The 12,220-nt window shown below is 46.2% G+C and overlaps 1 non-coding gene across 1 annotated transcript; it reads right to left on the bottom strand.

Moving 5' to 3' along the window:
- Nucleotides 1-3,645: 3,645 nt before the first annotated feature.
- Nucleotides 3,646-4,961, bottom strand: LOC112075497 (pseudouridine synthase like 1). Its single transcript, XR_011477359.1, has 3 exons — nucleotides 4,774-4,961; nucleotides 4,455-4,617; nucleotides 3,646-4,018 (listed from the first exon to the last, which is right to left on the bottom strand). It is a non-coding gene; the product is annotated as a pseudouridine synthase like 1 (transcript).
- Nucleotides 4,962-12,220: the final 7,259 nt, after the last annotated feature.

Here is a 12,220-nt window from a genome sequence, read left to right on the forward strand (position 1 = left end):
ATAGACATGTTGTAAGTGTAATGCTATTTGTCATTTATTCATGAACATATGTATATTGCATAATTGCAAATGTGTGCATTTCTTTTGTCTTATAAAACCACAACAATAAGATTCCATGTCATTCAAGTTACCACAGTCATAGAAACATCTAGAAACATCCTCAAATAGAAACAGCTGTGTGTGGTGGTGACTATCAAGAGTACAGTGATGAGCCTTAACATCATGTTCTAACAGKACAGCACTACAGTGGGCAGAACCAAACCARCCAGTTAGAAGTATWTAGCGGGTGAGGGCATTCACAGCCGCCCACTCAGATGGGTGAGGGCATTCCAGCCAAACGTTTTTACTGGTCCATCGAGGCGGATTTAGTGACCAACATCTTTTTTTTTTTTTTTTTACATGTTCTGTCATTTCTCTGGATTTAGCGACCAATAGTTTTTAAAGGGATACTTCGGGATTTTGGCAATGAGGCCCTTTATCTACTTCCCCAGAGTCAGATGAACTTGTGGATACCATTTTTCTCTGTGTTCCGTATGAAGGAAGTTAGAGGTAGTTTCGCGAGCCAATGCTAACTAGCGTTAGCGCAGTGACTGGAAGTCTATGGGTATCTGCTAGCATGATGATTCCCAAAGTATCCCTTTAAAACGTTAGTTTTGGTTTGACTAGGGAATTTGACTGACAACTGACAGGACATGTTGACATGTAGTATTTGGTTTGACATGGGGAAGCGTGTTTGGCTGTTTTAGAAGTTTGAGAAAAAAATAGAAGAAACTTGCACACTGCTCTGGATAGTATCACTGCTCATGATAGTACCACTGCTCTGGATAGTATCACTGCTCTGGATAGTATCACTGCTCTGGATAGTATCACTGCTCTTGATAGTATCACTGCTCTGGATAGTATCACTGCTCTGGATAGTATCACTGCTCTGGATAGTATCACTGCTCTGGATAGTATGCACTACTTCTGATAAGAATCACTGCTTGGATAGAATCACTGCCTGGATAGTATCACTGCAACTGGATAGTATCACTGCTCTTGATAGTATCACTGCTTTGATAGTATCACTGCTCTGGATGTATCACGCTCTGGATAGTATCACCTGCTCTTGATAGTATCACCGCTCTGATAGTATCACTGCGCTTTGATGTATCACTGCTCTGGATAGTATCACCGCTCTGGATAGTATCACTGCTCTTGATAGTATCATGCTCTTGATAGTATCACTGCTCTTGATAGAATCACTGCTCTTGATAGAAATCACTGCTCTGGATAGTATCACTACTTGGATAGTATCACTACCTGATAGTATCACTGCTCTGGATAGTATCACTGCTCTGATAGTATCACTGGCTCTGGATAGTATCACTGCTCCTGGTTTAGTATCACTGCTCTGGATAGTATCACTGCTCTGATAGTATCACTGCTCTGGATAGTATCACTGCTCTTGATATGTATCACTGCTTCTTGATAGTCTCACTGCTCTTGATAGTCCTCACTGCTCTGGATAGTCTCACTGCTCTGGATAGTATCACTGCTCTAGATAGTATCACTACTCTGGATAGTATAACTACTCTGATAGTATCACACTGCTCTGGATAGTATCACTGCTCTGATGTATCACTGCTCTGGATAGTATCACTGGCCTGGTTAGTATCACTGCTCTGGATAGTATCACTGCTCTGATAGTATCACTGCTCTGGATAGTCTCACTGCTCTGGATAGTCTCTCACTGCTCTGGATAGTCTCACTGCTCTGGATAGTATCACTGCTCTGGATAGTATCATGCTCTTGATAGTATCACTGCTCTTGATAGTATCACCTGCTCTTGATAGTATACTGCTCTGGATAGTATCACTGCTCTGGATAGTCTCATGCTTCTGATAGTATCACTGCTCTGGATAGTATCAGCTCTTGATAGTATCACTGCTCTAGATAGTATCACTGCTCTGGATAGTACACTGCTCTTGATAGTATCACTGCTCTTTAATAAGCTTAACGTCTAAAGATCAGTGTGCAGGTTTCTTCTTTGTTTTCTCATTTTATTCAACCGTTACCAGGCACACTGCAACAGAAAAGAAGATAACTCAGACGAGCGAGTGCTTTTTGAATGGCTGTTTAGCGTTTGAAATGAGCGATCGTAATTCTGGAGGTTGAGCTGCAACTGTTACATCAGTGAAATCATTTTATAAGACTGAGTACAATTAAGGAACCAGGAACACTGATGATACATGAAACATTATTTCAGGCTGCCAGAGGAGAACTTATTTAACTCACACAGTAGAATCACCTCCATAGATTAAAGTTTAAGTTTACATAGTCTTAAAACAGATATAATGACCATATTATACATTTTGTAGTACAGCAAGAAATACATATAACACTTAGTAAATACATACTGTACTATACATGAAATAAAGTTTTGTATACCCAACAAAACATTCAAGCAATACCAGGAATGTCCACTATGTGTCTCCCACAGGTCCCCGGAGCGGAGGTTGAGAGACATTGTACTGTGGCCCAATCACAAACAGACTCCCAGACCCTACAACTTACGCACTTGTGGAGATCTGAGAGGATTTGATTTGTATAAGCAATATGGTGAAACTTCCACCTGACCCACAGGTTTCAAACTCATTGCACAGAAGACCAAGTGTCAGTGGGTTTTTGCTCTTCCCTTGTACTTGTAATTAAGGTCACTAATTAGTAAGGAACTCCCCTCACTGGTTGTCTAGGTCTCAGTAAGGAACTCCCCTCACCTGGTTGTCTAGGTCTCAGTAGGATCCCTCACCTGGTTGTCTAGGTTTCAGTAAGGAATCCCCTCACCTGGTTGTCTAGGTCTCAGTAAGGAACTCCCCTCACCTGGTTGTCTAGGTCTCAGTAAGAACCTCCCCCACCTGGTTGTCTAGGTCTCAGTAAGGAACTCCCTCACCTGGTTGTCTAGGTCTCAGTAAGGAACTCCCCTCACCTGGTTGTCTAGGTCTCAGTAAAGAACTCCCCTCACCTGGTTGTCTAGGTCCAGTGCTCCACGGTTCTAGTCAGAAGGAACTCCCTACCTGGTTGTCTAGGTCTCAGTAAGGAACTCCCTCACCTGGTTGTCTAGGTCTCAGTAAGGAACTCCCTCACCTGGTTGTCTAGGTCTCAGTAAGGAACTCCCCTCACCTGGTTGTCTAGGTCTCAGTAAGGAACTCCCCTCACCTGGTTGTCTAGGTCTCAGTAAGGAACTCCCTCACCTGGTTGTCTAGGTTCTCAGTAAGGAACTCCCCTCACCTGGTTGTCTAGGTCTCAGTAAGGAACTCCCTCACCTGTTGTCTAGGTCTCAGTAAGGAACTCCCCTCACCTGGTTGTCTAGGTCTCAGTAAGGAACCCCTCACCTGGTTGTCTAGGTCTCAGTAAGGAACTCCCCTCACCTGGTTTGTCTACGTTCTCAGTAAAGAACTCCCCTCACCTGGTTGTCTAGGTCTCAGTAAGGAACTCCCCTCACCTGGTTGTCTAGGTCTCAGTAAAGGAACTCCCTCACCTGGTTGTCTAGGTCTCAGTAAAGAACTCCCCTCACCTGGTTTGTCTAGGTCTCAGTAAAGAACTCCCCTCACCTGGTTGTCTAGGTCTCAGTAAGGAACTCCCCTCACCTGGTTGTCTAGGTCTCAGTAAAGGAACTCCCCTGACCTGGTTGTCTAGGTCTCAGTAAGGAACTCCCCTCACCTGGTTGTCTAGGTCTCAGTAAGGAACTCCCCTCACCTGGTTGTCTAGGTCTCAGTAAAGACCTCCCCTCACCTGGGTATCTAGGTGTTAGAAAACTAAAACCTGCAGACACTAGATCCTCCATGGTATTAGTTTGACACCCCTGACCTAGCCTATCAGAGGGGCAAATTGGAGGTATTAGTAAATTGCTTTTCAAATCTTCTGAGATCTCCACAAATGCGTAGGACATAACGTCTAGGGGTCCATTTGGGATTGGGCCTAGGTCATTAGAACCACAATCAACTCTGTGAATCCTCCTGAGTGTAAAGCTGCAGGTCTGTGGAAGACAAAAACAACAGACATCAGAAAGGAAAAATGGTGCCCTAAAATMATTTCTCTAGAAAGGTCAAATAGAAGGTATATTGTGTGAACTGTATCTGAACATTTTACTTGCCATCAATGTCCTTGCTTCCACCGTCATTGTTTTATCAATTCCTCACAGCTCAGGACGTCGTCTGAGGGAGGAATTGAGGAAACAAGGACGGAGGAAACATGGGGAGAATCTCAATTGCACTTCCTTGATTCCTCACGTCTTCTCTCCTCACCTCCTTCTCATTGGCTCCCCTTTGACCTACCCCTCTAACCTTCTAATCCAATGGGTTTTGAGAAGGAGGTGAGGAGAGAGAATGCGAGGAATCAAGAGAAGTGCAATTGATTTTGACTGCTACTAATAAAGTTTTCAGACACACACTGGAGAGTTAGGTGAGGCTTACCTGACCGGTCGTACTCCACCCTGGTGAGGAAGAGTCCTTCTGGGGGTGATGTGAGCTTGTGTGGGTAGGCCTGAGAGTCCTGGGCCTCCAGTAATTCCTTCACCCCAGAGACAGACATCTGTCCCTGGCCAACTGCCACCAGAGCCCCTGTCATCCTACGCACCTTTAACAAAGCAGAGGAGTAACACTGTCTGGGTTCACATGCACCACTGATGCATAATAATCATGGTTTTTATTACCACGGTACCGGCACCACTAATATTCACCAACGGATGGCGATCAGCACTCAGGCTGGCGGTGACGCTGGAATACAACGTACCTGTTTGTAGAGGAAGGATCTGCTTTTGAAGGTGAGCTCCCAGAACTGAATATCTCTGCAAGAAGACAACAGACATTTAAAATATTGCAGAGAGAGAGAGAGACAGAGACAGACAGAGACGGAGACAAACAGTAAAACAACACCAGTAATGACATCCTCGTACCACAAGCCTGGAGGTGTGGTAACTGTTGTCTTGAGACATTGTGTCAACATCACAGCAACAATGTCTACCCCTGGACTGATTGTCAGGTGTAATACTGTATCTGATGGTCACAAGGCTCTTAATAATGGCTAATGTGGGTTTAGTCTAATTACCTGTTTAAGTGGTATTCCAGTGTTATATTCAGCCCTCCCCAGGTCGTCTCTTCTACCCCAGTGTCTCTCTACCAGTGGCCTCTCCCCGGTGTCTCTCTCCCCAGGTGGTCTTTCTACCCAGTTCTCTCTCCCAGGTGCTCTCCTCCAGTGTCTCTCCCAGGTGTCTCTACCCAAGGGTCTTCTTTCCCCAAATGTCTCTTCTCCCAGGTCTCTCTCCCCAGGTGTCTTCTACCCAGGCTGTCTCACCCAGGTCTCTCTCCCCAGGTTGTCTCTCTCCCCAGGTGCTCCTCCTGTAGGTCTCTTCTCCCAGGTGTCTCTCTACCTAGGTGTCTCTCTTCCCCCAGGTGTCTTCTCTACCTAGGTGTCTCTCTCCCCAGGGTGGTCTCTGCTCTCCAGGTGTCTCCTCCGCCAGGTGTTCTCTACCCACGTGGCTCTACCCAGGTGTCTCTCTCCCAGAGAGTCTCATCTCCCAGGGTGGTCTCTTACCCAGGTGTCTCTCTACCTAGGTTGTCTCTCCCCCAGGTGTCCTCTCTCCCCCAGGGTTCTCTCTCCCCACTCGGTGCTCTCTCCCAGTTTGTCTCTCTACCAGGTGTCTCTACCAGTTGTCTCTTCCCCAGTGTCATCTCTCCCCAGTTCCTTCTCTACCCAGTGCTCTTTCCCCAGGGTCTCTCTACCCAGGTTGGTCTCCTACCCAGGGTCTTCTTCTCCCCAAGTGTCTTAACCAAGTGTCTCAACCCAGGTGTCTTCTTCCCCGAGGTTTCTTTCCTTAACCTCAGTGTCTCCCCAGGTGTCTCTCCCCCAGGTGTCCTCTACCCTAGAGTGTCTCTACACCAGTGTCTCTCTACCCAGTGTCTCTAAGACCCATGTGTCTCTTACCAGTGTCTCTCTACCAGGTTGTGTCTTCTCTACCCAGGTGTCTCTCTACCCAGTGTCTCTCCACCCAGGGTTCTCGACCAAGGTGTCTCTCTACCAGGTGTCTCTCTCTATGGTGTTCTCCTACCCAGTGTCCCGCGACAAGGGTCTCTCTACCCAGGTATGTTGTCTCTTTCTCCCCAAAGGTGTCTCTCACCCCTGGTGTCTCATACTTTACCCACGGTGTCTCTCTACCCAGCGTGTCTACCTCTCCCATGGTCGTCTTCTACCCAGGTGTCCTCTACCCAGGTGTCTCTCTACCCAACTGCTGGTCTCTCTCCCCAGTGTCTCTCTGCCCAGGTGTCTCTAACCACGGTTGTCCTCTCTCCCCAGTGTCTCTCTCCCCAGGTGATCTCTCTCCCACGATCGTCTCTCTACCACGAGTTGTTCTCTACACCAGCGGTACTCGCTCCCAGCGTGTCTCTCTCTCCCAGGTAGTGCTCTCTCCCACAGGTGTTTTCTTTTACCTGTGCCCTGAGCGTTTTGCTCTTTGAAGGTTTAACATCAGGGTCAGTTGCCAGTTTTAATTTAATGTACCAATAAAAGAGAATGAATGGATTTGATCATAATTAATGGAGTGTGTACTATTGTATATCTAGTACTATCCTATTTCTGCCAGGCGTGAACAAAAGGAAACGTCTTTGAATGAAGAGAACATGAGACAAATAGACAATAAATAGACCAAGATAAAAATAATAAACTGTGGCAAGTAGAGATCAATACCTAGCACAGTAATACTTTATCACTCTACCTGTCTGTCTCTCTGCTGTTACTCACTCTATCCTGTCTGTCTCTCGCTGTTATCACTCTATCCTTGTCTGTCTCTGGCTATTATCATACTCTATCCGTCTGCTCTCTCTGCTTTATCACTCTACCTCGTCTGTCTCTGCTGTTATCACTCTATCCTGTTCTGTCTCTCTCGTTACCACTCTTATCCTGTCTTCCTCTCTGCTGTTGACCTCTATCCGGTCTGTCTCCTCTGCTTATCACTATATTCCTGGCTGGTCTCTCTGCTGTTATCACCTCTTATTCCCGGTTGTCTCCTGCTGTTACACCTAATCCTGTCTTTCTCTTCTGCTCTACACTTCTATTCCTGTCGTCTTCTGCATTAATATCACTCATCTGCTCTTCTCTGCTGTTATCAGCTCCTATCACTGTCCTGTCTTCTCTGCTGTAATCACGCTATCCTATGTCCTGTCTCTGCTGTATCACTCTTAATCCTGTCTGTCTCTGCTGTTATCATCTCTATCCTTTCTGTCTTCTCTGCTTTTCATCCACTCTATCCTGATCGTCTCTCTGCTGTTATCCCACTCTATGCCTGTGTCTGTCTCCTGCCCGTTAATCACTCTATCCGTCTGTCTCTCTTGCTGTCTTCCACTCTATCCTGTCTATCTCTTCTGCTCTATTCACTCATCTATCCTGTCTGTCTCTCTGCTGTTATCACACTACCTGGTCTCTCTCTCTGCTGTTACTCAATATCTGTCTGTCTCTCGTACTATTCTCCACTCTATCCTGTCTGTCTCCTCTGCTTTTATCACTCATTATTGTCTCTCTCTGCTGTTATCCACTCACTCCTTCTGTCTCTCTGCCTGTTATTCCACTCTACCTGTCTGTCTCTTCGTTATCACTCTATCCTGTCGTCTCTATCCAATATCCTGGCTGTCTCTCTGCTGTTATCCACTCTATCCAATATCCTTCTGTCTCTTAACACCACCACACACAACAGGTTGCCCCCAAAGTGCAACCCTATCACTCAATGGGCAAAAGTAGTGTATTTAATATTGAAACAAGGTCTATATGGGACCAGAACACAATCAAGGATATCACGCCACGCATTATCGACGCCTGCCAGTCTCGTATAGCCAGAAGGAGACGCCATACCGAGTGTCTGGAATAACAACTGTCCATCTATCACACACAACACATAAACATTAAGAACCCAAAGTTTGTCTCCATTTGGTCTGATTTACCTTTGCGTTTTGTGTGTCTCTGTGCATGTGATGGTGCTGGTGCTTGGTTGTGTGTTGTGTGTCTGTGTTGTGCTCGTTGTGTGTAGTGTGTGTGTTGTGTTCTCTTGTGTCTGTACTATCTGTGGTGGTGTGTCTAGTGTGTGTGTGTGTCTCTGTGTGCTGTCTCTGGGGGTGGTGGTGGGTGGTTTGTGTGCTGTGTTCTCGTGGTGTGTGTATGGTGTCCGTGTGCCTTGTGGTTCTTGGGTGTGGTGTTTGTGTGTGTGTGTGGTGTGTGTGGTGTGGCTGTGTGTCGGTGGTTCTCCCGTCGGTGGTTCGGCCGTGTGTCGAGGTGTCGAGAAGGTGTCAGGAAAAAAACAACAAATTCCTCCGTACCTACTTCAATCCCAGCCACGTTCATACCTTTTCTCATATCGATACACCTCAATTTATTCCCACACACACACACACACACTGACACACACACACCACACAACACACAACACACACACACACCACACACACACACACACACACACACACACACACCACACACACACACACACACACACACAACACACACAACACACACACAAACACACACACCACGGATACATCAGCGCCCCACGGAATAAACCATCCCAAGAGAAAGAATGATTCCACACCCTCCCCACCCACAAGGGTCGCATGGAGAGCCTGCATGCTGCATATGCATGCCTCATGAGTTTTAGGGGTTCTGGTTAAGACTTGTCGACAAACATCTGAACATGTAAAAAGGGCTTTATTAAACAGTGATGATTGATACAGACATCCCATTATTAGCGGGTGAACGTTTAAATCGAATATCAGAGGTCAATAACTCAGGAAGATGACAATCAATCATTTCCAATCCAATAAGTACGTCAGGGTCAGTCAGTCAGCCAGTTCTGAACAAAAACCACTCAGCATACAGACTCACTCTACACAGTCTCAGGTACAACAACAACCACTTCCGTCCAACTACAAAACCAAGCTTCCATGAACTGACGTAAACAGACGCTTAATCACCGCTAGAGATGGCAAGCATCAATATTTGGATGTACCAATCTGTATTGAACAAAAAATATGAAATATATTTTCATTAGTCCTAATCTATGGATTTCACATGACTGGGAATACTATGAAGCATCTGTTGTCACAGTTACATAAAAAAAAAATTAGGTGTGATCAGAAAACCAGTTCATATCTATGGGCTACCACCATTGCTCATTCAGCGCGACACATCACCTTCCGCATAGAGTTGATCAGGCTGTTGATTGTGCCTGTGAAATTGCCCCACTCCTCTTCAATTCTGTTGAAGTTGCTGGATCATTTGGAACATCGAACACATTGTCTTACACGTCGACCAGCATCCCAAACAGCTCAAATGTACCTGTTGATATGCAGGCCAGAAAGAACTGGACATTTTCAGCTTCCACGGAATTTGAACACGATCCTTGCGACATGGGCATGCATTATCATGCATGAAACATGAGGTGATGAGAGAAGCACAACAATGGGCCTCAGGATTGATCCACGTATCTCTGTGCATTCAAAATGCTATCGATGAAATGCAATTTGTTACTTGTCCGAGCTTATAGCCTGCCCATACCAGTACCCCACACCACCATGGGCACTCCGTTCACAACCCATTACATCAGCAAACCGCTCGTCCACACAACCCATATATGTGTCTCGTGTTGAGCCCGGCTACGTACTCCATTTCTCTACAATGACCGGATCGCTTTATGAGAGAATATGACATTAAACATCTGAAACAGCTCTGGTAACACTTCCTTATCAAATACCAATTGCACGTTCCTATCAAAATATGAACACTCTAGTGGTGCCCATTCCTTAGAGTCCTTTCATTCCCCCAGCATCCAAGCACCGTTAATATCACGTTAATCAAGCTTCTTGAAATCCACAACCTTCAGGTGGATGGATCTATCTTGCAAAGGAGAAATGCTCACTCTAACAGGATGTAAACAAATTTGTACCCACAAAGAGAAATACCCTTTTGATTATGGGAAAACATTCTCATTCTTATTTCATCATGAAACGGGACCAACACTTTACATTGTTGAACAACAATTAAATCGTACAACAGTCACAATGAGCAAGGAAGGCAATGTCTGTTTCTCTCCCTGCATTGTGAGGTGTGCAACCAACCAACGATCTGTCATTCTGTCTTGGATCTGTCCCGTCCTGGTCCGGAACAGGCTGCCCTTCCTCTGTCCGCTGTAAAACAAACACTATCAAAGGCAGAAGACGAAGCCTGTGTGGCTTGATACGATGTGGGGGCCACGCTGATGGTGACACCACACGGCACTTCTACACACACACCAACACACACACAACCACCCACACCACACCACACACACAACACAAACAACACCAACAAGCACGCAACACAAGCACAACAAACACAAACCTCCCAACCCGCACCTCATGGGCGCGTAACGTTGCTTAGTCAATGTTTTGACGTAAGTAAACGTCAGCAGGCAGCATCCTCTCTGTGTTGTGTGTGTGTGTGTGTGTGTGTGTGAACCTCTGCTCTTCTGCCATCTCTCCTGCAGACTGAAAGCATATAGGGCTGGGAGAATCTCCGTCATTTTAGTCATAGGGCTGGGAGAATCTCCCGTCATATTATATAGGGCTGGGAGAATATCCCGTCATATTAGTCATAGGCTGGGAGAATCTCCCGTCATAGTAGTCATAGGGCTGGGAGAATTCCCGTCATATCAGTCATAGTGCTGGGAGAATCTCCCGTCATATTAGTCATAGTGCTGGAAGAATCTCCCGTCATATCAGTCATAGGGCTGGGAGAATCTCCCGTCATATTAGTCATAGGGCTGGGAGAATCTCCCGTCATATTAGTCATAGGGCTGGAGAATCTCCGTCATATTATCATAGGGCTGGGGAATTCCCGTCATATTAGTCATAGGCTGGGGAATCTCCCGTCATATTAGTCATAGTGCTGGGAGAATCTCCCGTCAATATTAGTCATAGGGCTGGGAGAATCTCCCGTCATATTAGTCATAGGGCTGGGTGAATCTCCCGTCATAGAGTCATAGTGCTGGGAGAATCTCCCGTCATAATCAGTCATAGGGCTGGGAGAATCTCCCCGTCATTTAGTCATAGGCTGCGGAGAATCTCCCGTCATGTTAGTCATAGTGCTGGGGAGATCTCCCGTCATATTAGTCATAGTGCTGGGAGAACTCCCTCATATTAGTCATAGGGCTGGGAGAATCTCCCGTCATATTAGTCATAGGGCTGGGTGAATCTCCCGTCATATTAGTCATAGTGCTGGGAGAATCTCCCGTCATATTAGTCATAGGGCTGGGAGAATCTCCCGTCATATTAGTCATAAGTGCTGGAGAATCTCCCGTCATTAGTCATAGTGCTGGAGAATCTCCCGTCCCAGTCGGCTGGGAGAATCTCCCGTCATATCAGCATAGGGCTGGTAGAATCTCCCGTCAATGTTAGTCATAGTGCTGGGAGAATCTCCGTCATATTAGTCATAGGGCTGGAGAATCTCCCGTCATATTAGTTATAGGGCTGGAGAATCTCCCGTCATATTAGTCATAGGCTCGGAGAATCTCCCGTCATATAGTCATAGGGCTGGGAGAATCTCCCGTCATATTAGTCATATGCTGGGAGAATCTCCCGTCATATTAGTCATAGGGCGGGAGAATCTCCCGTCATATTAGTCATAGGGTGGGAGAATCTCCCGTCATATTAAGTCATAGGGGCTGGGAGAATCTCCCGTCATATTAGTCATAGTGCTGGAGAATCTCCCGTCATATTAGTCATAGTCTGGGAGAATCTCCCGTCATGTAGTCATAGTGCTGGAGAATCTCCCGTCATGTTAGTCATGTGGCTGGAGAATCTCCCGTCATATTAGCATAGTGCTGGAGAATCTCCCGTCATATTAGTCATAGGCTGGGAAATCTCCCGCATATTAGTCATAGTGCGGGAGAATCTCCCGCTCACTATATAGTTCATAGGCTGGGAGAGAACTCCCGTCATGTTAGTCATAGTGCTGGGGAATCTCCCGTCATTTAGTCATAGTGCTGGGAGAATCTCCCGTTCCATATTAGTCATAGTATTGTCATTGCGGAGAAAATCTCCCGTCATATTAGTCCAAGTGTGGAGAACCCGCCTTTAGCATATGCTGGAGAATCTCCCGTAAAGTCATATTGGAAACCGCTATTAGTGCAATGGATGAAATGCCAGCGGACCTCACAAATGCA

The sequence above is a fragment of the Salvelinus sp. IW2-2015 genome, unplaced genomic scaffold (assembly GCF_002910315.2).
Source record: "Salvelinus sp. IW2-2015 unplaced genomic scaffold, ASM291031v2 Un_scaffold3199, whole genome shotgun sequence".
NCBI classification, from domain to species: domain Eukaryota; kingdom Metazoa; phylum Chordata; class Actinopteri; order Salmoniformes; family Salmonidae; genus Salvelinus; species Salvelinus sp. IW2-2015.